Source organism: Silene latifolia, chromosome 2, assembly GCF_048544455.1.
Source record: "Silene latifolia isolate original U9 population chromosome 2, ASM4854445v1, whole genome shotgun sequence".
Taxonomy (NCBI): Eukaryota; Viridiplantae; Streptophyta; class Magnoliopsida; order Caryophyllales; family Caryophyllaceae; genus Silene; species Silene latifolia.
In genome coordinates, this window is record NC_133527.1 from 20,026,134 (window position 1) to 20,050,498 (window position 24,365).

The following is a 24,365-nucleotide window of genomic DNA, read 5'->3' on the forward strand; positions in this document are numbered from 1 at the left end:
TGCAAAAATTAATCAAATATGCTTCTTATCAAGAATCGCGTTTCTTACACACAAATGAAGAGGTAAGAATCAACGTTCTTTCCGCTATTTTAATTCTTATTTTCTATATATTCGATCTGATATTTTATGTGTTCTTATTGTTATCGTCGATTGTTCATATTATTATTGTCGATTGTATGTATTCATAGTGTTTGTGCGAAAAGTTAGGGTTATGAGATGGTGAAATTGAGCAATAATTTTAATTTGTAGTTATTATTGAGGAATATCAGTTGTTATTATTGAGGAATATCAGTTGTTATTGAATTGAATCTGAAATATTGGTATAAAATTGTTAGAAACTCATAGTTTTAATTTGTTTTTTTGGTTAATTTACGATTAAATTATGTAATGATTGCGATTTTATGAGTTGTTAAATCGTGTTATAATATCATTTTTACTGTTAATTGTCAATTCTAAGTATAAATAGTATTTGGCAAAAATTTAGGGTTATGACATTGTGAGATTCATATCTGGATAATTTTCATGAAAATTGGGGCTAAGCAGTGACGATTAAATTATGTTTTGTAAAATTCTCGGCACATGTTACTGTAATACTGTTACTGTAACATTGTTATTGTGGTATTGTTACTCTAACAATATTACTGTAATATTGTTACTGCATTACATAATATAATGGATATTGAGGAATGGTCAATCATTATTGAATCGAACTTGAAATAGTGTTAAAACATTGTATCTTTGATGTTGTGAGATTTAACTCAATTAAATTTGATGGTATAACATTATTGTTGATCACTAATAGAGGGCCACCGGCTTTTGCATATTTTTTTATTATTAATGATCCAATGCTTTGTTTTGAATGTCAGGAAATTTGAAGAAGAAGTTTGAGAAATCAAGTTACAGAAAAAAAAGTCACCAAAAAGATGGTATATAAAAAAAGTACCACACTCACCAATCAGTCATGAAGATAGGCGTGAAGAAAACAACGTTATTGAAATTGAAATACTAGTAGAGACTTTTATTATGTATGATTATGATATATACTTGTTGTAGGCTTTTCACATACATTTTAGCATATCAGGACGAATCAGTATTCACTTGCTTTTTATTATTGTAATAATTAAAGTTTGATCGTTTAACATAGTATATGTGTTACTTTGATAAATGAATGATATTACAAAGAACACAACCATCAGATCGGTGTTATTTTGTTGCGTAAATGTAATGATGTTACAAAGATAACACAATTGCTATATCATTGTTACTTTGTTGCGTAAATGATGTTTCAAAGAATAACCGTCACTTTAAAAATGCAAAAAAATCTTTATCATTACACTTGTAACTACATTATACACCGTCTTATATAATACACGAACTAAATAATAATTATTGTAACATTGTTGTCATGTTAGTTTAATGAATTAATGTTTTTACAAATAACATTGTTACTGATAATATTGATATACCATTGATGAATTAAATATAACGAAGATGTTACAAAGAATACGCGTAATGTAACTTTGATTAATGATGATGTTCTTTGTAGCACTATTCTTTTGACGTGGTAGAATAAGGAATACTGAGATTGGAATTAGGAGGAAAGTACAAAGTTATCTAATAAATTAAAACAATAAAGTGGTGTTAACCATACAACAAACAACACAACAATGGTAAAAGTGTCCACTAGCATTCCCACTTCAATAACATTGCTTTCTTCATGCCTATCTCCGTGATTGATTATTCAACGTCTTGCTTTTTTTTGTATATATTGTATCCATGTGCGCCTTTTTTTTATGTTGGTTGATTTCTCAAACCTTCTTCTTTCTTCAATTTCACGACAACAAAAACAAAACATTCGACAATTACTAGATAAACCATATGCGAAATTGGTGGTCCATTATTAATGATAATTTCACAAAGAATAACAATATTACAAAGAACATCATTACAGTAACATCATTGTGAGTTTGTGACAATGTTAAACCATATTTATTTGAAAAAAATCACATAACATCAAATATACAATGTTGTAAGAATATTTTAAGTTCAATTCATCATCATGCGTTTTAATGTTATCGTAACGCTATTACAAGAATAAAGTGTCGTTGATTATTTTACGAAAACTAATTGAATCCTCACATTTACCGCAATCATATTTTTACGCTATTAAGTTATACCTTCTATTCATGCCTTGACAAGAAGGAATATGATTTGTCAAACACGAATATTCCATGAAGTAATAATGTTACAAATAATAATGTTACAAATAATAATATTACGATCCGCAATGAAATCCGCAACGAACTTGATGAACATGTAAGTAACAGCGCTAAAACTAGTTTAAAAAAATGACACATCAAACAAAACGCGAACAATCAGTAGCATGATTCAAATTCAATAACCAAATCGAGTTGCTGTAATTGAATAAAAATTTAAAAGCAACTACAAAGGTGTAGATCTAGAAAAAAAACCTAAAAATTAGGTGAAGGTATGCGATCTAAATATGCGATTTTAATTAAAGGATATGAAATCGGAAATTGATTAAATTGTTTAAATTATTGAACCGATTCAATCTTGGATTGCTTGAATCATAAATTGCTTGAATTGATTAAACTAATAGAATCACGAATTGCTTGAATTCATAAAATCGACATTCTAAGTTGAACATCAATTAAAAAAATTGAAATTCAATAATAAATCGATTTGTTGTAATTGAATAAGAATTTCGAAAGCAAATATAACTAACCTGAAAATCGATCGATTGAAGATGCGCGATCGAAGGATGCGAAATCAGAGTTTAACTAATCTACTCTGAATTATTGAATCGTAAATTGCAAAAATCGTGGATGAACTGTGAAACACGTGCGAATGTAAAAATCTTTAAAGTTGCAGCGTTAATGGTTGAGATTAATTTTCTTTGGAATTGTGAAGGAGATGAATTAATTTACGAGAGGAATAATGAGATTTAGAGAGAGATGTGCTTATAGAGAGAAAGTAATCTTTAATTATGACGGTAGAAAATGATGATTTGGGGTTTATATAGGTGAGCTAGAATTAATCTCAGCCATTCATTAGGAGTAGATCTAATGGATGAGATTAAAATGCTAGACTCACCTAAGATACCTAGACTCACTTGATGCAATTTCTATATATATATATATATATATATATATATATATATATATCGAAACGCCTGGAATTGGCTTCAACGGAGGAACTAACTCATAAACTACAGATTAGTATACTGGTACAAGATTACACACTCTGATTTCGAGTCAAAATCCCTCTTTATTACGAGTACCTATTCAACACCGAGTGTAAATGAATTGTCCCTTCCATCCAATTTATATTGTCCCCTCGTCCCGCATACTAGTCCTAATTTCCAACAAGTCTACAATTTCGCTATCCAACACAATACTTCCTCCGTCCCATTTATATTATCGCGTATACCCTCACTTGAAGTTCTGTACTCCGTATTTTATAGGGAAAGAGTATATTTGGAAATTGGAAGAAAAACGTCAATTTACAAAGCCAGCAATTATTTTGGAACTTATTGAAATGCAAAAATGAACAATATAAATCGAATAAAATAAGTAAAATCACAAATTCTTGGTTCACAGCCGATTAAAATAATGTTAAAATGAAAGGGGATCTGAGCTCATAACTCAAGACCGTCGTAAGCAATACCTATTGCGGTACAATATACGGTCCGGGAACATATATAATCGTGAATGTAATGTAAATACAATATGATCGAAATTGAGTATAAGACGCAATTTACCTGAATAAGAGGAAGAGGAAGAGGAAGAAGAAGAACTTGGGTTTTGCTGCCACCAATGTGAAACCCCCTACTGTATTCAGTAAACAGTCAACTGTGCTTGTTGTTTGAGTTGGGTTAATCTATTTTAAAGTTGATAAAGTTATGAACGCTAGTATTCATGGCTTAGGTTTACTCCCAGAAGTGAACAGTAGGCCAAGTTGGACAGGTCGGGCCTAGCTGGTGTGGAGGATGTCTGAGCCCACAACTCGGGCCAAGGGTGGCCGTGTCAATGAGTCATAGCAGGTCGGGCTGGGGAAGTAATGGCCCTGAACCGATTCGGGTTTTTTTTTATAAGGTAAGAAAATTATATTCATCCTCTGGAATAGGACCAGCTTATTTCATCATTTCGAATGAGAGAGGTAAGTTGAAGCCACCGGCTTTCAAACCACCCTGAAAGAGTTGGACATGAATGTCCAATAGAAGTCATGAAGTCAGCAACCTTGTTGGCTTTACGAAAACAATGTTTAATTATCACTTCATCGAAAGAGAAGATCTAATTTTACATCTTTGATAATATTAGAAATTTTCCAAATAAAAAAGTCAAGTATTACGAATCAATACATATATATAAAGCAGAAATTTTTCGAGCGATATTAGAGAGTCCAACTTTCTTAGAAATCCTAACAAGAGTAGATTTCGAACGAGCGATATTAGAGAGTCCAACTTTCTTAGAAATCCTAACAAGAGTAGATTTCGAAAAAAATTAAAAAAATAAAGTTATCCTAATAAAAGTAGATTTCTTAGTATTTAAAACAAATTTTAATAAAATTATCCTAATATAAGTAGATCAAATATATTTTAATAAAATTATCCTAATATAAGTATAAAATTATCAAACAGATAATAGAAATTCATAATAGTTCAAGTTATCGTATTTATTTTCCCCCACTTACGGTCTCATACATTTTTATTTTGTATTCTCGCATCAAAATTCAAGAAGCTGGCGGATAAAAGATGAATTTATTTTATTAAAGTGTTATGTTAAGATGATGTAGTGTAATCTTACGTAGTTACATGAAATATAAGTTACGATTTTATCAAAAATGTAATCACTAAATAATCATTGGAGTGTGTGTATAGAAATCATAAACATAAATGCCTCCATATACATTCAAGTTATCAATACATAAAACATTTCACTAATCTATATATGTTAATATTTTTGTTTAACTAATTTATTTTCTATAAGAATGTGGAGATCATTAGATGGAGGAATGAAACCGAGAAAAACTGAAGTAGAATTTGAGGGTTTAAACAACTCAAAGCTTTTGTGTAACAATGGAACAACTCATAGTGTTATTCATATGATGAATCAACTAGTTTAGCTCCCGTGCAATGTATGCACGGTATATGTGGAGTTCTACTTTTTTTAGTGTATTTTATTTATGAAATTTAAATTAATTAATCTTTTTTTTTTTACATTTCTCATCGTTATATTTTGATTTGAAAAATCAAAGTCAAAATTGTATTAATCATGAAATGAGTATTTCAATGAAAGTTTTTCCTATTACCGATAGATTAATGGTGTTATTTTATAAAATTTTACTGATAATATATTTTTGGCCGCAACTTTTTATCATAAAAAATCAAATCAATGAATTTTTTTCGTATGATTCTTTAAACAAAAAAAAAATCCTTTTTAAATCATAAAAAGATTGGAGATAATTTTGTGTAGAATGTAAAATACTAAATGACATAAATATATAAATCTGAAAGATTATGTGTATTATATAGTCCACCATACTTATAGAATATGCTAAAAATAACTAAACTTTATTTTAGGAAATATGTTTAGGCGGGAAAATTTGGAATTTCGCCTATTCTTTTAGTAAATAGGGGATGATCGGTTCTAGACTCACGCATTAGTAGGTGCTAAATACTCAAAATACATTATGTAACTAATTATATGGTATATTAATGTCATACACATTATTCATATACTATATCTCATATTTCATTATAAAAATTAACTGAAACCTAAAAAACAAGCTTAAAAGATAACTGAAAATTCGGAGCCGATCAGTTAACCGATTAAATAAAAACTGCTTTTTAAACTAACCGGAAAGATAGTTTTTTTTAATAATATGGCATAAAAGGACATAGTAAGTACTCCATATTTAATATTATAAATTGAAGTATTAAAAAAAAGGGTGCTGGTTTTCGCAGTACACATTTTGCTCATCTCAGTACACAGTTGACAATTATACCCCCTCTAATTTCCCCCTCTCATTTTCCCTCTCTAATTTCACATACCAACTCTTCTTTAATTTCACATCATCCTATTTTCCGTTACTCTTGTCATTAGGGCGGAGGGTCGTCGATGCTAGGTTACAGGTGGGTGGATTACGGTGGTTGGTGGCCTGTGTACTACAATCAGAGTATTGCACTGTAAGTGTTCATTAAAAAAATAAAAAAGAAAGAAAAACAAATCCATTATCAAGGAGTAATAGTGTACTGCACAATGGAGAAGAAAAAAAAAGATAAAATCGATCTACCACACAAACTACTACCGTAAACTACTTAGTCTAAACCACCAATAGCACCGCCACCGGTGGCCACTTGCGCCGGATACTGGCCAACTTTCGCCGGCCAACCAACACCGTAACCACGGTCAAACAGCCACGGTATCTATCAAATCTATCCCTTTCGAGTTCTGATCCCGAGTTTCCGCAACGAAACACCTACAATACCAATAGCACCACCACCGCCGAACTACCACCAACATCACCATCGACGCCCCTCGCCCATGTCTCTGGTGACATACATGTAGATGATGGACAACGCAGTACATACTTTATAATGATTAACGAATAAATCATTAATTAATTATAACATAAACCCTAATTAAAAACAAAAATAAGTCGATTTAATTATTAATAATGGACTAATTGAATTAAATACCTTCTCTATATTCGAGTTATCGTTCATAATTAAAGAATGGATTTAGCAATAGAGAGAAGTTAGAGAGAATTAAATTTGAACTGTTTTTAGTTAAGGGTAGATAAATGGAAAATTTGGGGTAAAAAGTACTCTAATGAGTAAAAATCGTACTGCGAAAATAAATTACCAAAAAAAACATGTAGCTTATTTCTCACATGCTTCGCTTATTTTGGTAAATAATTTATCCACCAAATACTTACAACAAAGAAGATAAATGAAATTTTGGTCAAATAAATTTAAGCTTATTTTTTTTTCGAAACAGAGCCTAAATATGAGATTTTTAATTTCATGATCTCTCAATCTTCATAATATCAAATTAATTTCTTTTTCTATTTTTTTTTTGCCCATGTTTACTTACTTTTGAACCTATTGTTAGAAGTTAATCTCATGTTCCATTTTTAATTTTATAAACTTGATTAATAAAATAAATAGCTATTGGTTCAGAATTAACATTAGCAATGAGACATTGTAACACAAAGTACGTATATATCATAATCGTGAGAAATAGAATAAATAAACAATTGGTTCAAAATAAATAGCGTTCCATATAAGAAAATTGTTAACTCTACAATAAGAAAAAACAAATTTGATCAAAAGCAAAATCTATCACAATTGTCTATCCAATTATATATCTTTTGTCTTGGATGCAGCGAATATAAATAAAGTTTCAGACTCAAACTAAATTTTAAGTCATGTCAACCATGAGTGTTAGCTAGTCGTGGGTAAATAAAATATCTGAAATATTTGAAAACTATAGAGTAAGCGATAATATAACATTTATATGGAACAAACTAATTCAAGATCTACACAAGTTGATCTATGGTTTTGAAATTTTTTACTTGTGACAACTAAAGGCATATAATTTTTCTAATTAATATGGGTATGAGAAAGCCTACCTTCGTCCTGTCCCCTCGCCTGTATGACATCCTTGTTTTTAGGAATCGTTTTTTTTTCCTATTATTCGAGACTTGGTAGAGTATTTTAGTCCCGTTAGACTTTGGGAGCAATTCATTATCTTTTAGGAATTTCACACTAAATGTACGTCATCCTCTTCGCAATGATCCTATGTATTATTTTTGCAGAGTCGTCAATACATTAGTTTGACCATGATATTTGACATATTAATGGTCAAAGTTATAAACGATGTTTGACTCTTGAGAAGCAATGGGAAAGATGTTCATTAAGAAGGGAAGGGAGTATACATGATGAATTTTTTAACATAACTCATAATGGTATGTTCTACCAAGTGTGGTATGTCGGTTTTGTTGTTGAGGAACATCAACTCCATAAGAGGTCTATCTAAAGAGACATTGTCTTATTATCAATCGCCTTGGGAAATTCGAAATAGAAAGGAAGATAATCACGGGTTCCAAAGTTGGCAAAAGGTACTAAACCGAGCATATAGGAATGATTTCCTCGGACACAAATATTCCTTTCGTTCTTAAGCGGAGACAATATACATTGAGGCTATGCTACGCTAGACAATAAACAAGAGTCGGGGACAATCACTTAATCATGTTGGAATTTATGTGCTGAAACCAGTTTTTAGTAATGACTACCTTTACGTAGAAGCGTCAAGAATAACGTCATCCAAGGGATTAAGGTTCTCATCGTGATAGAGACCAAATGTATCAAGGCCAAACGAAGGACATTATTTACAAAGAAGTTTTCACAAATTTATCAAATTATGTGTCGTATTATATATTTTGTATGACGCTTTTAAGGACAAGTAGTTTTAATTGTAAGAGTTTTTTTTTGTCAAACACAACCTTTAAAAATTTTTTTTTCCCAAACAACACCTTTATAAAAAAAGTTTGTCAAACACAACCTTTAATAAATTTTTTTTTGTCAAACACAACTTTTTGGCCAAAGTTTGATCACTTGTAATGGGGTGATTTTCAATCGATGTTTGAGATAACAAACGAGGTCGGTTTGAGGTGTTTTTAGACTCGTTGGAAAGGTGGGAGTGTAAGCTTTCCAGGGGTTATCAATATGGTGGCAATAAGTGGCTTTATATGGGGTCTATCGGTGTGTAAAGTAGGGATGGAGGAGCGAAGTGGAGATAAATACAAATAAAAAAAGTTAAAGTATGACTTATTCGTTAGTCAATTTACTTCTCTCGAACCACCACTTGAAAGCAACAACCACCGCAACCACCACAACTACGACCTACCTTGCACTCCCCTCTACCTACATACCAAATTTCAGACCAAACAAAGCATCATAACCCTAATAAAAGTCTCACAAAAACCCCCCCGGCCAAAAGGTCGTGTTTGACAAAAAAAGAAATTATTAAAGGTTGTGTTTCACTAACTTTTTTTTTAAGGGTGGTGTTGGGAAAAAAAGTTTTTTAAAGGTTGTGTTTGACAAAAAAACCCTAATTGTAAATAGCTATTTCTGTTAAAAACCGATGAAACGTGAGATTATAAGAATAATGACTCTACAACCCAAATATATATGTGAATGTTATACAACTGATATAGTCAATACCAAATGCCAACATTTTTGTTGCATTTTTGTGAGGGGAACTGATGATTAATCACTTCTCATCTAAATCAACTCCCGAAATTTTGTTTGCTCTCATTTTCAGTATGGTTTGACTTTTTGTTAAATTTAATAGTTTTTTATTACCAGACCATGGTAAGGTAAACCAACGTTTCAGCGTTGCCATAAAATACTAACTTGGTAACTCAACGATTTTAAATGATGTCATAAAACTAATAAATGATGTTGCCCTGTGCATTCTATGCAATAGAATCACAGGTATTTTTGAATGTTGTTTAGAGACTAATAATTCTGTTAGAATTCAGTTTGGATTTGATGTTGCGAGAAGTTTATAAGGAGCGATACTCTTAATTGTAGATATATAATCAAGGTAAAATTATGTTTTAGAGATCTAACATTTTCTTTGAACACACTATATATAATTATGATAATTGTTGTTTTACGTAATATCATTCAGTTTTACGTAGTTGTTGTAGGTTAAAATAATTTACAAGACTCATAAAGGTTTGTTTCCGTTATTAAAGATTATTTTGGTGAGCTGCAACATGTTTACAAAGAGAGCGTTTTTTTATTGAATTAAAAATCAGTTGTGCCCGCGACAATGAAAAAGCAAAGTACATGTTCCGGGTGTAATTCCGAAGCAGGATTGTGACCACTTAAGCTTGTTGAATGATGTCGTTGCTCGTCTCTTCCTTTCACTCTTTCCTGTCAAGATGAACAAACTGAGGGCTCGGCTTGGGGCCGAACGTACTCACTCCGACGCTCAAGTCAGTAAACTTAGAGAGATAAGTTGTATGTTAACTTGGCAAAGTATATTGTAGAGAGATAAGGGAGTTTATACCAGATTTTCCAGTTAGTTTCTCAATGAGAGATGATGAGTATTTATAGGCTTTCACCTTTTGTCACGTAGTGGCCAAGTGGCGTAGCAGGTGGAAAGACTGTCTTACCCTCGGCCGAGGGACCCATGACAGGCCGGCAGGCCTGGTTGACTCCATGCCGAGGGGACTGGATGTGAGTACGCGAATATGCCTCTCGGCCGGCTAGTTGCCGAGCCGAGACCCAAGTGACAGGCCGACAGGCTTCGTCGGTTAGGTCGCTTTTCTTTTGACTTGTTGTCTTTTGGCTTTGACCTTGGTCAATATGTTGACTCGGTCAGTGGGTGCAGAATATGCCCCATTAATTTGCCCCCAGCGTAGTCTATGCCGTGGTATGGACCTTCGATGCGTGTTGAGCGTATTCTGCGCATGTCGAACTTCTTCCTCGGCTTGGTTCTGTTCAGGCCGTACCATATCCCCCCTCCACATGGTTGTGTAATAGACATCGAATGTGGAAAAGAAAATGGCGCTGGCCGAGACCAAGGTTGGGAGTGCCGTGTGCTTTTGATTGCCCCCGGCCGGTGCTGCCAAGCTTGGTTGATCAGCTGGCCATTGGCAAGTAGATACCAAGGAGCGTGTCGAAGAAGATTGGTCACTGTATGTCGATTGACATTCCGTGGCTGCATGCTTGACACGTGGCCTGGTGTTGATTGGTGGACGCTTCATGGGCTTTGCTCTGATTGGTCCACTGAATGGGCTTTGCTCTATAAATAGAGCAGTATGCCCCTCATTTTGACCTGCAAACTTCTTTTTCTTAAAAAATTTCCTCTCTCTAATTTTCGAAGCGTTTTCTCTCTAATTTTCGAAGCGTTACTCGGCGTAACGCTTTCTTTCAAGGTAAACAAACAAATTCTTCCCCAACTTTTATTTGTTAATTAATTGTTGCCACCATGTCTGCTGCTGATGCTCTGCCTAGTACCTCAACTCCGGGGGGCGAACCGTCGCGTCCCGATGAACAGGAGCCACTGGTTGTCACCTCGATAGGGTTCGGGGGTCGCAAGTCGCCTTCTCCTGAAATAGACGAGAAATATCTCGAGGATTTTGATGATGATGATGATGAAAAGACCCACTCTGACTCAGAGAGGCCGCATTACTTGTGGCACGGCGAAGCCTGCTCGATTAAACCTGATCGCGTTTGGACGAGCAAGTTCGCTTCTGTCTCCGGGCCTGAACTTTTTGAAGACCATTACTCCTTCGGCAGGGGGTATAGAATTATTTTCCCTGAGGGTGATCAGGCAGTCTGTTGCCCTCCCGAAGGTTGTATCGGCGTGTATATTAGACATCTGGAGTATGGGCTCCGATTTCCTCTTAATGAACACGTCGCGGCCATAATCAAAGCCATGAATGTCGCCGTGGCACAACTGCATCCGTTGGCCATTAGGACGATTATTGGCTTCATATGGTTTTGTCTTTTTAAAGGGGAGGCCCCAACGGTGAACCTTTTCCGCCGGCTCCACCATCTTCGACAGTCTACCCTAGGCGGCACGGGGTGGTACAGCGTGCAGACCGAGCCGGGTTACGTGACCGTCTCCAAGCTGACATCCTGCAAAGACTGGAAGGGGTGGTGGGTATATGTCGAGGTTCCGGAGGACTATCCACTGCCCCGGTCCTTCCAGCGCCGCGTCAATTTGCGGTGTGAGAGTCAGGGGAGCATGAGAGATATGTCTCCCGTAATAAGATTAAGATGGACGCCAAGAAGGTCTATCTTAAGGACGACGAAGTGCGGGCAATGAGCCTGTTCGAGGCTGAGAGGGATGGCACGCCGAAGGGATGGATGCCTCCGACGCAGATCGTCCTTCAAGACGAGCCGCTTTGCCACGTCGGTCTCATACCGGCCGTCAGCCAGGGTTAGTGGGGTCGGTGTGAGGCCCTCCTTTGCTTTTATGCTTCTGTATTAGAGCCTTGGTTTACTTCTTTTGCTTAACTGTTGATTTTGTTTCTTGCAGATCGATTTGGCCGGGATCTGTCTGTCTCCATCCTAAACAAGTTGGGACTTGACCAGGACGGGAGAGTTGTTGAGCTGCACCCTAAGGCCGCGCCGCGTGATCGAAGACAGGCCCCGCACGAACTCATGGAGCAGGCGTTGAAGGCAATGGATGTGGGGGCGACTCAAGCAGAGATTGGAGGTAACGTGCCGCGCCGGAGACAAAAAACAACGTCTACGGCGGCTAAGACTTCAACTCCAACTCGATCTCCAATCCCCGCAGTCCAAAAGGATAAGGTGGTCGTCAATGTTGACGAGGACGTCACCGTTCTGGAGGGTCCTCCTCCCTCTGGTAAGAGGAAAGAAACATCGCCTGCTGCTTGCTGTTACCGAGGCAGGGAGAGAGGTGGGGTCAGCCGGCCCTCAATCCAAGAAGGCCAGGACTGGTACGGATCTAACCCATGGCTCGGATTTAGCAGGTTCCTTATGCATTCCCGATGACAAAGCTTTACGATATGTCGATGAATGTTGACATGGACGCTTTGTCTGGGTTTTTTATAGATCAGCCGTCGCCAGCTGTTGTTCTCACCGAACGGCAATTGGAGAAGCAGCTTGTGCAGACGGGCGACAAAAATGCCGCCGCCGACTCCTCGTCCGAGAAGGTTTCCTCCGTTCAGCTCAGGGCGGACGGCATAAGGTTGGCCCAAAGGCTGGTGAAGTGGGTTGAACTAGCCGGTACTCATCTTATCGAGCAAGAAAAGCTCATGGCTCAAACTGCCCCTACGCTCGAACGACTTAGGCTTGAGCTTGCCGCTGCTAGGAAGAAGGCCGAGAGGACGAAGAAGGACTTCCTGGCCACCATGAAGGACTTTCTCGCTGAGCGAAAGCTTAAGGAGGACGCTGAGAAGGTGGTCCTGGCCGAGAAAGCTAAGGTTGAGTCTGCGCTGGCTGATGCTGCTAAGCTGCGGGAGGAGAGAAACAAGCTTGAGGGTGGTTATAAGGCCATGGTTGAGCAGAGGGAAAGATGGAAGTCCCTGCAATTGGCCGAGGCGAAGGAGCATAAGGGCACAAAGGCTATCCTTGCTCAGAGGGAGAAGGATATTGAGATGCTCAAAACCGTCATCATCCCTGAGATGTGTGTCGGGTACCGGGACCAAGCTGAAGATGCTACCAGGGATGCGATTAAAGAGCTCCTTCCTGAAGGCACCTTCCCGTGGAAAGATTTTGACAGGCTTCTCGATGAGAAGGCGACTGCTGCGGAGGCCAAGGCCGCAGCCGAGGCGAAGGCGGCGAAGGCTGCTCAGGATGCTGCGGCCAATGCGGCCCATGATGATAAGGTGAAGGAGGCTAGGGAGGAGGCTGAGAGGGCAAAGGGAAGTGAAGCTGCCAAGTCGTCCTCTTGGCCGCCCATCGTTGGTGATGCTGCTACTGCTGCCGGTGGCGAGCAGCAACAAGCATAGGGAGACGGGCGGTCGTCACCAGATTCACCCGGCCCTTCGGACAGTTCAGCTGTTCGGGGGGCCAACTATTGAGCCTTTCCTCCCTGCCATCCTTTTGGCGCTTCATGTCTTAATGTTGTAATCTTTTGTTGTTCCTTCTTTTTTTTGTTAAACTTTGGTAGGTTGTGCTTAGGCTATCCCTATGGGGACGGCCGTCGACTTGATTTTGTCTCACTTGTAAACATTTTTAATAAAGTTTGTTTATTTGCCTTCGGCTTGGCCGAGGCTTTGATCTCATCCTCCATTCAGTTGTCTTCTTACGTTTTTTTTAAACATATTGAGCGCTTTTTCGTTTTACCTTCGGCTTGGCCGAGGCAGTTAGATTGCGTATCTCAACTGTACTTAAACGTTTTTAGCATATTGGTCGTGTCCTTTGCTGCACCTGAACAGGACGAGGTAGTAAGGTTCACGTTTCCCAATTTGCTTAGCAATATGTTGGCATGTCGGTCGCTTCCTCCTCCACTCCCGGCTGTGGCCGAGGCGGTCAGATTTGCGCTTCCCAACTGCTGTTGTAAACATGTTAGCATATCGGTCGTTTCCCCGTCACTCCCGGCTTTGGCCGAGGCAATCGAGGTTACGGCTCGACTGCATTCGTATCTATAGACATATTGATCGCTTCCTCTGCCACTCCCGGATTGGCCGGGGCAGTCAGATTTGCGTTTCTCAACTGTACTTATACGTTCTTAAGCATGTTGGTCGCTTTCGCGAGTATCAACTGCATTTGTAGTGACTGCCCGGCTTTGGCCGTGGCGTCTACTAGTGACTGCCCGGCTTTCGCCGTGGCGTCTACTTTGGTACGACTACGGAGGGGACAAGCATTTCGATGGAAAACTTGGATCACTCTTCATAAGATATAATCACGCGTTGGGGTGCCCACAACGGTCTCGGACACCTCCGCCGCCATACGAAATACTTCCTAAGGTTGTCTGTGTTCCAGTGGCTCATTAGAGGCACACCCTCCATGTCTGTCAGCCGGTATGTCCCCGGCCTCATTTCTTCAACCACCCTGTAGGGTCCCTCCCAGTTGGCCGTCATTTTACCATGGATGTTTCCTTTGTTGGTCGCGACCGACTTTCTCAGGACTAGATCTCCTACTCATAAGTCCCTTTTGTGGACCCTACGGTTGTATGCTCTTCTCATTCGGTTTTGATATACTGCCAAGTTGAGCCGTGCCGTATCTCGACTTTCTTCGACCAGGTCTAGGGAGGCTCTCAGGCCTTCTTCATTTTCGGCTGGGTTGAAGGTTTGCGTTCTGAATGTCGGCACCGCTGCTTCAATTGGCAGGACGGCCTCAGACCCATAGACTAGGTGAAATGGACTGTACCCTGTTGCTTCTTTTCCGTGGTTCGAAGGGACCACAGGACGCCGGGTAGTTCATCAGCCCATCTTCCTTTTAGATCTTCAACCTTCTTCTTCAACCCGTTCAGAATCGTTTTATTAGCTGCCTCCGCCTGCCCGTTGCTCTGAGGGTGGCAGACGGAGGAGTATGCAAATTTGATACCGAGCTCTTCCAACCAATTCATTACCATGTCGCTCCAAAACTCTCGGCCGTGGTCAAATACAATGACTTGGGGTAACCCAAAACGAGTTATGATGTTCTCCCAAATCACCTTTCTTACGGCCGCCGTGGTCTTCGCAGGTACCGCGACAGCCTCGACCCATTTGGTGAAGTAGTCAACGGCGACAATCAGGTACTTCCTTCCTCCGGAGGCCGTCGGAAATGGTCCTAATAAATCCATCCCCCACTGTGCAAATGGTAGGGGGCTAAGTACTGGTTGCAGGTCTCGGGAAGGTGCATGACACGGAGCATGCATCCGACAATTCTTGCACTTCTTGGTTTTCGCCCGGAATCTTTCAAAGCATGGTAGGCCGAAGTAGCCGGCTCGGAGAGCTTTGTGGGCTAGCGTTCTCGCCCCCATGTGGTGTCCGCAGATGCCTTCGTGAATCTCTGTCAAGATATAAGCTCTGCGTCGGCTACCGGGCCGACACATTTCAAGAGTGGTCTTATCACGGACCTTCTGTATAATTCTCCTTCGAACACCAAGTACCTTGCGGCGATCCTTCTTATCTTCGATACAGATCGGTCCTCCAAGCAACTCTTTTGTCGCTTGTATTTCATTATCGGAGTCATCCACATCGTCTCGGCTTCGATGTCGCCCACCATGCCGACGGTCTCGGTGATGCTTTTAGCATTTCGATATCCACCAAAGACGGTTCGACCGACATTTTTTGTGCTTGAACCGGCAAGTTTTGAGAGAGCGTCGGCTCGGTTGTTCTCGACACTGGGATGCACTTTGTATTTGGAAGGATTTCAATTTTGAGGTGTCGCCTTTTACCCTCTCCGGTACCTTACCATCCCATCGTCTCGAGTCTCATACTCTCCTCTGATTTGATTAGTCACTAAGAGCGAGTCTGTTTTCACCACAATATGTTCTCGCCCGGCAGCTCTAGCTAACTCGACTCCAGATTATCACCGCCTCATATTCGGATTCGTTATTTGAGGCCGAGAAGGTAAACTTCAAGGCGTACTCAAACTCGTCTCCATTAGGGCTGATGATAAGGATGCCGGCTCCGAGCGTTTCGCCGTGGAGGACCCGTCGGTGTACACTTCCCACACGCCGAGATGTGATTCTTCTTGATACGTACACTCGGCCCAGGGAAGTCCGCAAGCGCTTGCCCCTTTATCGAAGGCCTCGGCTTGTACTGAATGCCAAAGCCGGAGAGCTCCACTGCCCATTTGATAAGTCTGCCGGATTTTTCGAATTTTTCCAACGCTTTCTCCAATGGCTGGTCGGTTAAGACCGTCACGGGATGTGCGTCGAAGTAGGGTTTTAGCTTCCTTGCGGCAACGACGACGGCGAGGGCGCTTTTCGATTAGTGGGTAATTTCTTTCGGCGGCCAAAGACTTTGTATGGCGATAAAGTAAATTGGGTGTTCGCTTATTTTCTTCCTCGACGATTACAAGACCGACCGTGGCCGAGGTAATCGCTAAGTATAGATATAGCGTCTCCCCCAGCGTTGGCCTGGACAGGGTCGGCAGTGTCAGAAGGTGGGCTTTCAGTTGCCTGAAAGCCGTGCTCTGTTCCTCCCCCCAGCTAAATTCTTTGTTCCCTTTCAGCACTTTAAAGAACGGAGTGCTCTTGTCGGCCGACCGAGAGATGAAACGGGCGAGAGCCGCCGAGGAACTTGCCGGCCCGGACATTGAAGTTGCATTTCTTTGGGTTAAGCTTCATTTTATATTTCCTTAGTGAACAAAATGTCTCGCTCAAATCGGCTAAGTGCTCGCTGTCAGACTTGCTTTTTACAATAGCATCGTCGACGTAAGCCTCGATGTTTCGCCCTTTTTGATTTTGGAACACTTTGTCCACCAACCAGGTGTAAGTTGCGCCAGCGTTCTTCAAACCGAACGGCATCATTTTATACATGTATGTGCCGTGAATGGTGATGAATGCGCATTTAGGCATATCTTCCTCGGCCATGAATACCTGATGATACCCTGAGAAGGCGTCTAGCAGGCTTAGCATAGTGTAGCCTGCCGTGGCGTCAATTAAACTATCTATTCGAGGCAAGGGATAGCAATCTTTAGGGCACGCTTTATTAAGATTGGTAAAATCAACACACATCCTCCACGCCCCTGACGACTTCCTCACCATTACAACATTTGCTAGCCACTCAGGGTAAGTACAAGGCATGATAAAGTCCGCCGCTAATAATTTGTCTATTTCAGCTTTGATGGCCTCATCCTTCTCGGCCGAGAAGTTCCTCATCTTCTGCTTGACAGGCCGAGCGGTGGAGAGTACGTTCAGCTTGTGAACGATCACCTCCCGGCTCACGCCTGGCATCTCGGCAGCTGAGTATGCGAAGACATCTTTGTTCTTCCTCAGCAGGTCTAGGAGATCAGCTCTGAATTTTGGCTCCAGGTCGACACCGACAGTTACGGTGCGCTCCGGGTCAATTTCCACTTCCTCGGTCTCGGCTCCTTCGACCATGCCGACATTAGTATTCATCGGATCGCCCTCCTGCTGTAAGGATGGGCTCTTCCCTTTCTCCGATTTCTTCGCCACTTTGAGGGATTGCATGTTGCACCCCCTGGCAGACACTTGGATATTGACTATTTCATCTCTCTCGTCCTTTGAGACGAGCTTTTGTACTTCCCCCCAGTCCGAGACGTACATCAATGTCAGGGCCCGGATGGACATCACTGCATCGGCCTCGCTCAAAGTGACCCGGCCTATGAGAACATTGTAGGCAGACGAACCATCAATAACCACGAACTCAGATAAAACATTTTTGGCCGCATCCGCTTCGCCGAACATCACCGGCAAATCCCGATTGACCCCTGTGGGTACCAGCCGGCCCCAGAAGTCAGTATAGCGGGTTAGTGCAGGGGCTCAGGTCTCCAATCTTCAGACCGAGATTAAGAAAACACTCCCTGAACATGATGTTCGTGTAGGCGCCTGTGTCAATCAGGCACCTTTTGACCAAGTGGTTTGCTATATCTAGGTGGACTACGAGCGGGTCGCTGTGCGGGGCGATGACTCCTTCGTAGTCCTTCTTTCCGATGGTTATATCGGGGATGGTGGAAGCGGGGATCGCTGTTTTAGGCACAAAGTTGATGGCTTGGTATAACTCATTTAGGTGCCATTTGTGCCCATTAGCTGACCCACCGTTCTCGTTTCCCCCGATGACAACCTGGATCACTCCCATTCGTTGGAATACTGATTTTCTATTCGCCCCGTCGGCGCTTGCTCCTGGGCCTCCAGCTACATACTTGCTGAGGCTCCCCTTTCGGATTAGCTCCTCGATGGCGTTCCTTAGATGTCGACAGTTGTCAGTTTTGTGGCTGGTGTGGCCGTGGTATTCGTAAAACTGGCTTGTGTCACCGTCCCCCCTCGCCTTGGGGGGCCTTGCCCACTTCTGTCCTTCATTCTTGCTTAGGGTGAAGACCTCGGCTGGAGAGGCGACCAGGGGGGTGAGACTGTTGTACCGCTTTTGGTTGTACGGTCCCGAACTCCCCCCGGCGCCCGCCGAATGTTGTTTCCTATTAAATCTCTCAGGCCGTGACCTATTCCCGTCACGGCGTCCTTCATCTGCGTTGTCCCGGCGGCTCTTCCTCTCTGGGTGCCCAGCTTCACTGTGGCCTACCCAGGTTTTTTGATAGTCTTCCACCTTTACGGCTCGGTCGGCCATCTTTCTGGCGGAGTGTAAGTTGAGGTCTTCGCACTTGATCAGCTCGTTTTTGAACTCGCCTTTCGGGAGGCCTTTCATCAGCGCGAAGGCCGCCAGTTCAGTGTTCAGCTCACGGATCTGCTGAACCTTAGCGTCGAATATTTTTACGTAGCTTCGGAGGGACTCGTCCTCCCCCTGTCGGATAGTTAGGAGATCTGATGTTTCCACGGCCCTTCTCTTGTTGCAAGCATACTGGGCTATGAAATTGTCTCTCGGTCGGCATAACAAAGATTATACCGAGCCATTAGGTAGCCCCTTGTACCAACTCTGAGCCATCCCATGCAGGGTCGTTGGGAAGACTCGGCACCACACCTCATCAGGCTGCTCCCATACCGACATGTACGACTCGAAAGCCTCGGCATGGTCGGTCGGGTCGCTATCCCCTTTGTATGATAAGGGCGGCAGCTTCAGCTTAGTCGGCACATGGATCTCTAGGACATAGGTACTGAGGGGCTGTCTGACCACGTGTCGAATGACACGTGGCGATCGGCTCCTCGCAACCTTAGTCCGGCTTCTCTCCCTCTGGCGGGAAGGGCTTCTTGTCCGACTTTGGTGAGTCGGACTTCTTTCATTCCTTCGGGGCTGGCCTCGTTGTTGCCGCGACGACGCTGTCCTCCCGCGAGTGGGGGAAGGACTTAGGTCTGCCACTGGCACCACGGGCTCTTCCGGCGTCCTAGCATGTCCAGCTCCTTGTATCGCTCCGGTCAGGTTGTTCGGAGTCACTTTATGGGCCCTGGTCACCTGTGGGTGCGCTGCCGTCACCGTCGTCGTGACAGGGGTGATCGGCGTACTACCCATCAGGTCCAGGAATAGCTTTAATTTGGCCGCATCGACCACATGTCCCATGACGGTGACTTGGTCGGTAGGCGGTGTGTTCGGCTCTTTCGGCATCCCGAACATCACCGGCTCGGTGACTCGGCCGGTGGGGGACTGCCCGATCTCAGAATTACGGAACGTGTCATCCTGGAAGAATGCAGTTCCTTCAATCACAGTTTCTTGTTGCTTTGACATCTTCTTAGCTCGCTGAATGGTTTTTTTTTTTGTAATGTAGGTGACTAGCTTTTAGTATCTTTCCCCACAGACGGCGCCAATTGTTCCGGGTGTAATTCCGAAGCAGGATTGTGACCACTTAAGCTTGTTGAATGATGTCGTTGCTCGTCTCTTCCTTTCACTCTTTCCTGTCAAGATGAACAAACTGAGGGCTCGGCTTGGGGCCGAACGTACTCACTCCGACGCTCAAGTCAGTAAACTTAGAGAGATAAGTTGTATGTTAACTTGGCAAAGTATATTGTAGAGAGATAAGGGAGTTTATACCAGATTTTCCAGTTAGTTTCTCAATGAGAGATGATGAGTATTTATAGGCTTTCACCTTTTGTCACGTAGTGGCCAAGTGGCCAAGTGGCGTAGCAGGTGGAAAGACTGTCTTACCCTCGGCCGAGGGACCCATGACAGGCCGGCAGGCCTGGTTGACTCCATGCCGAGGGGACTGGATGTGAGTACGCGAATATGCCTCTCGGCCGGCTAGTTGCCGAGCCGAGACCCAAGTGACAGGCCGACAGGCTTCGTCGGTTAGGTCGCTTTTCTTTTGACTTGTTGTCTTTTGGCTTTGACCTTGGTCAATATGTTGACTCGGTCAGCGGGTGCAGAATATGCCCCATCAGTACATATTATAACTAAATCACTTGATGTTATAAGTACTATTGAATGTCAATTTTTTTTACGGTAAAAGCACTAATAATTCATCAATCAACTATACCAACCATGAATTTTTTTTTCATCAATGATTCAACATAGTTGGACTTTTTGGTTAACTTAAAAATATATTTTTACAGATAATCCTAATAGGAGCTCCGTGCATCGCACGGGCTTTCCAACTAGTTGAGTTAATAATACATAAGTTATCACCCTCCACAATTAACTTTGAGATTCCTAATTATTTAGCTGCTAAAATGCCTTCATTTAAAGCGAGAGCTTCCGCAACAAGAATACTATTGGATCCACACTTTTTTGCTTCTAACAAAACGACATTACCATTATGATCTCTTATAGAATATCCTAAAACAGCTTTATTGTCTTTTATTCTCGACCCGTCAAAATTTAGCTTTAGAAAACCGTTTATAGGTTTCTCTCACCAGATTTCTTCCTTACTAGAAATGTTTCTAGCTGACTCGTGTTTCTCGGGATTGTTGAGATCCTTATGTTTAGTCTCATTCCAGGTCTTAGTGCTATTATTACATAAGGTAATAAGTTTGATGATATTGATATGAACATTATCATATCATCATATATTATATTAAAGCAACAACCGCAAGCCCCGTTGATCGCCACGTGTCACAACTCCTTCAAACGCCACGTGTCATTTTCTATTTAAAAAAAAATTAAAGATTTGCAATCACGTTAGGAGATGTTTGCACAATTTAGGAGATATTTTCACTGTATCATTTTTCTCATGTTTTAGGAGTCATTTTCGGCAGAATATTTCAACAAGCCAACTTAAAAAATATTTAGGAGATATTTTCAGTATCATTTTTATAACATATTTTCGGTATAATTTTTTTAGGAGATATTTGCGCAATTTTTAAGGAGATATTTTCGGTAGAAGTTGCTAATTTTAAGTTGATTTGGGGTTTTCTTAGGAAAAAAAATTAGTACAAAATTAACCTAACAAGAACAATATTCGGAGTATAATTTAGCATAACAAATATACCGCAAAAATGGCAAATAAGAAAACTCGGAACCTTTTCTGTGATGGAATATTCCGAGTATTTTCTGTGTTCATAATTGATGCAATATTGTATATATACCGAAAAATAAAGTCCAAAAATATCATACCAATAAAATTGTTACAAAATAAAGCAAAAATATTCTACAGAACTTCTCTCATATCATTCTACAGAATTTAGCATAACAAATATACCGCAAAAATGGCAAATAAGAAAATTCGGAATATTTTATGTGATGGAATATTCCGAGTATTTTCTATGTTCATAATTGATGCAATATTTGTATATATACCGAAAAATAAAGTCCAAAAATATCATACCAATAAAATTGTTACAAAATAAAGCAAAAATATTCTACAGAATTTCCCTCATTGACAAAATTTCGCTCAAAATAAATCTCGCTCATATTATTTAAAAAAAAAACAATATTGTTACAGAATTTTAATAAAAATAAAATTGAATAACTTATATAAATATGCCAATATTCATTCCATTTTTCCACCATTCATTCATCCTTTTTCCAGTATCGTGAAATGAGTGCATTGACGGGAGAGGAAGGCCAATCGCTGAGTGCGGCCACAGATCCGGCTTGGTTATTGATTTTAGAGGCTTGATAAGAGGATAAATTATATGTGTGATGGTTTTTGGATTAAAGGGTAGATGTCATGAGATTTGATGCTGGGAAGAAAGTATTGGATTCAGTAAGATGAAGATGAGGTATAGATTAGGAGAGACAGGGGTGGATTCTGGGATAATAATGCATTTGATCGGGTTTAATCGGGTTTTGGGATAAGGATGCTTTTTTGGGTGTGTTCTGGGATAAGGATGTATTTTGGGGATAAATATGAAGATGAGGTATAGATTTAGGACTGTTTATCTTAGTGTTTAATCGGGTTTGTCTTAAATTTGGTTTTGTTTGTCTTAATTTTTTATTTGTGATTGGGCTTGGTACTTTGTATTGGGCTTTTTTTCATTATTTGTTGGACCGTTTCACAAATGTCGTATTTCACTGTTTGGCTCGATCCCGTTGTGTATCACTTGTTTCTTTTGATATATACTTATATTTCACTATATTTCACCAAAAAAATATAAAAAATTGAACATGGACAGTACCTCTTAAAATATACTAATAACATTACACCTTCCATTCATAGATATTTAAGACTCACCCGAAATAGCATTTTACGTTACCACCCGTGCAGTGCACGGGTTCAAAAACTAGTTAAAGATAATGTCATTTCTATAAAACCATGCATTCACCAAATAAAAATAATTTGAATGAAATCATCTTTTGGAATTAAGTCTTTGAGATAATTAAGTTTCATTATAAAACTTTGACTTGCAATATTATCATAATTTGACAAAAAAATTGTTGAAGCTAATAATGTTCATGTCTTGGATAACAGATCCAATCAAGAGACATTCGTAAAAGAATTGATCTTTGTTTTCAATAGGATAGTTGCATAAAATACAATAAGGTGAGACATTAATTTGACTTTTTAGAACCCTACCTTTCGTTGGGAGGCCGTCAATATAGGCTTTCCAAAGAAAGAATTTCAACTATAAAGGAATATTCAATTTCCAAATCTACTGAAATTCACATTTGTCAAGAGCTTGATCGAACAAACCTTACGCTAACCAAGTTGTTGTTTTGGTAGAGAAACTTCCATCAATGGACATTCCCCAAATAAGGGTATCAGGAATATTATTATGTGGCAGTGGAATGTTAGTAATCTGATTTACAATATCGTTATTAACTAAATTGGATAATTTACAAACATCTCATTGTTTGTCACATGTTATAAAATCTTTAACCAAAAGATTAGGATCACGGTTACTATCATCATCAACCATACTGTTTATAAGTGGGTGTGAAAAAACTCAATTATCAGACTAAAACTTAGTGTTGCTACCATTACCTACCTATATCTCAGTCATTTTCTAAATAGAGTCCGAAAACTCATAAGTTTACGTCATTGCCAAGAAGAGACTGAATTAGGCTTATGATCAAAGAGTGAACAATTTCTCAAGTATTTTTTAATTATCATTTTGGCCCATATACTTTCCTTGTCCATAAGAATTTTCCATAGAAGTTTCATTTGAAGAGCTTTATTAGCTGTTTCAGAAGATTTTATTCCCAGTCCACCAACCGATTTTGTTAAACAAACTTTATGCCAACCAATTAAATTAGGGGAGCGTTGTGAAGGATTCTTATTTTAAAGAAAATCTCTATTAATCTTATCTAATCTATTATGGATTGATGAGGAACAAGGAAGCTTTGCATTTGAAAAGTTCCCTTCGAGGCTAAATTAGCATTGACCAGAACTAATCTACCAGCTTGCGATAAAGAATTCGCTTTCCATTTCGATACTTATGTGCAAGAAGATTGAATAATACCGTCGAAAGTATTTTTAGTTAATCTGCTATCAATTATAGAGCATCCTAAATACTTACCCAAGTGAGCTTCCTCGTTTATATGGAGAATACCTCTAAAGGATTCCCGAAGAGATCGCGCAATATTTTCTAATACATAGAAAAGTGGATTTGTCAAAATTAACAAACTGTCATGATATTGTGCAAAATTTATCTAAAATAGATATGATGGTTTTACAACTCTGATTAGAGGCTTTAGCGAAATTGATAGTATCATCCGCAAAAGTGAGAAAAGGGATTTTCTCCATCCCAAATCCAATTCTAATACCAATATCACTAGAACTACGATCACTAATTTTTTGTAGAGATCGTGCTAATAACTCGGCGCACATACTAAATATATACGGCGAGAGTGGGTCTCCCTGTCGAATACCTCGAGTGGGTGTAAAAACGTCTCCAGACGTTCCATTTACTAAC

General features: G+C 40.2%; 1 protein-coding gene across 1 annotated transcript in view; it reads right to left on the reverse strand.

Annotated features, from left to right (window-relative positions):
• Window positions 1-24,365, reverse strand: part of LOC141642396 (F-box/LRR-repeat protein At3g26922-like) — a 40,545-nt gene that overhangs the window by 6,893 nt on the left and 9,287 nt on the right. The gene's annotated exons all lie outside the window — the stretch shown is intronic.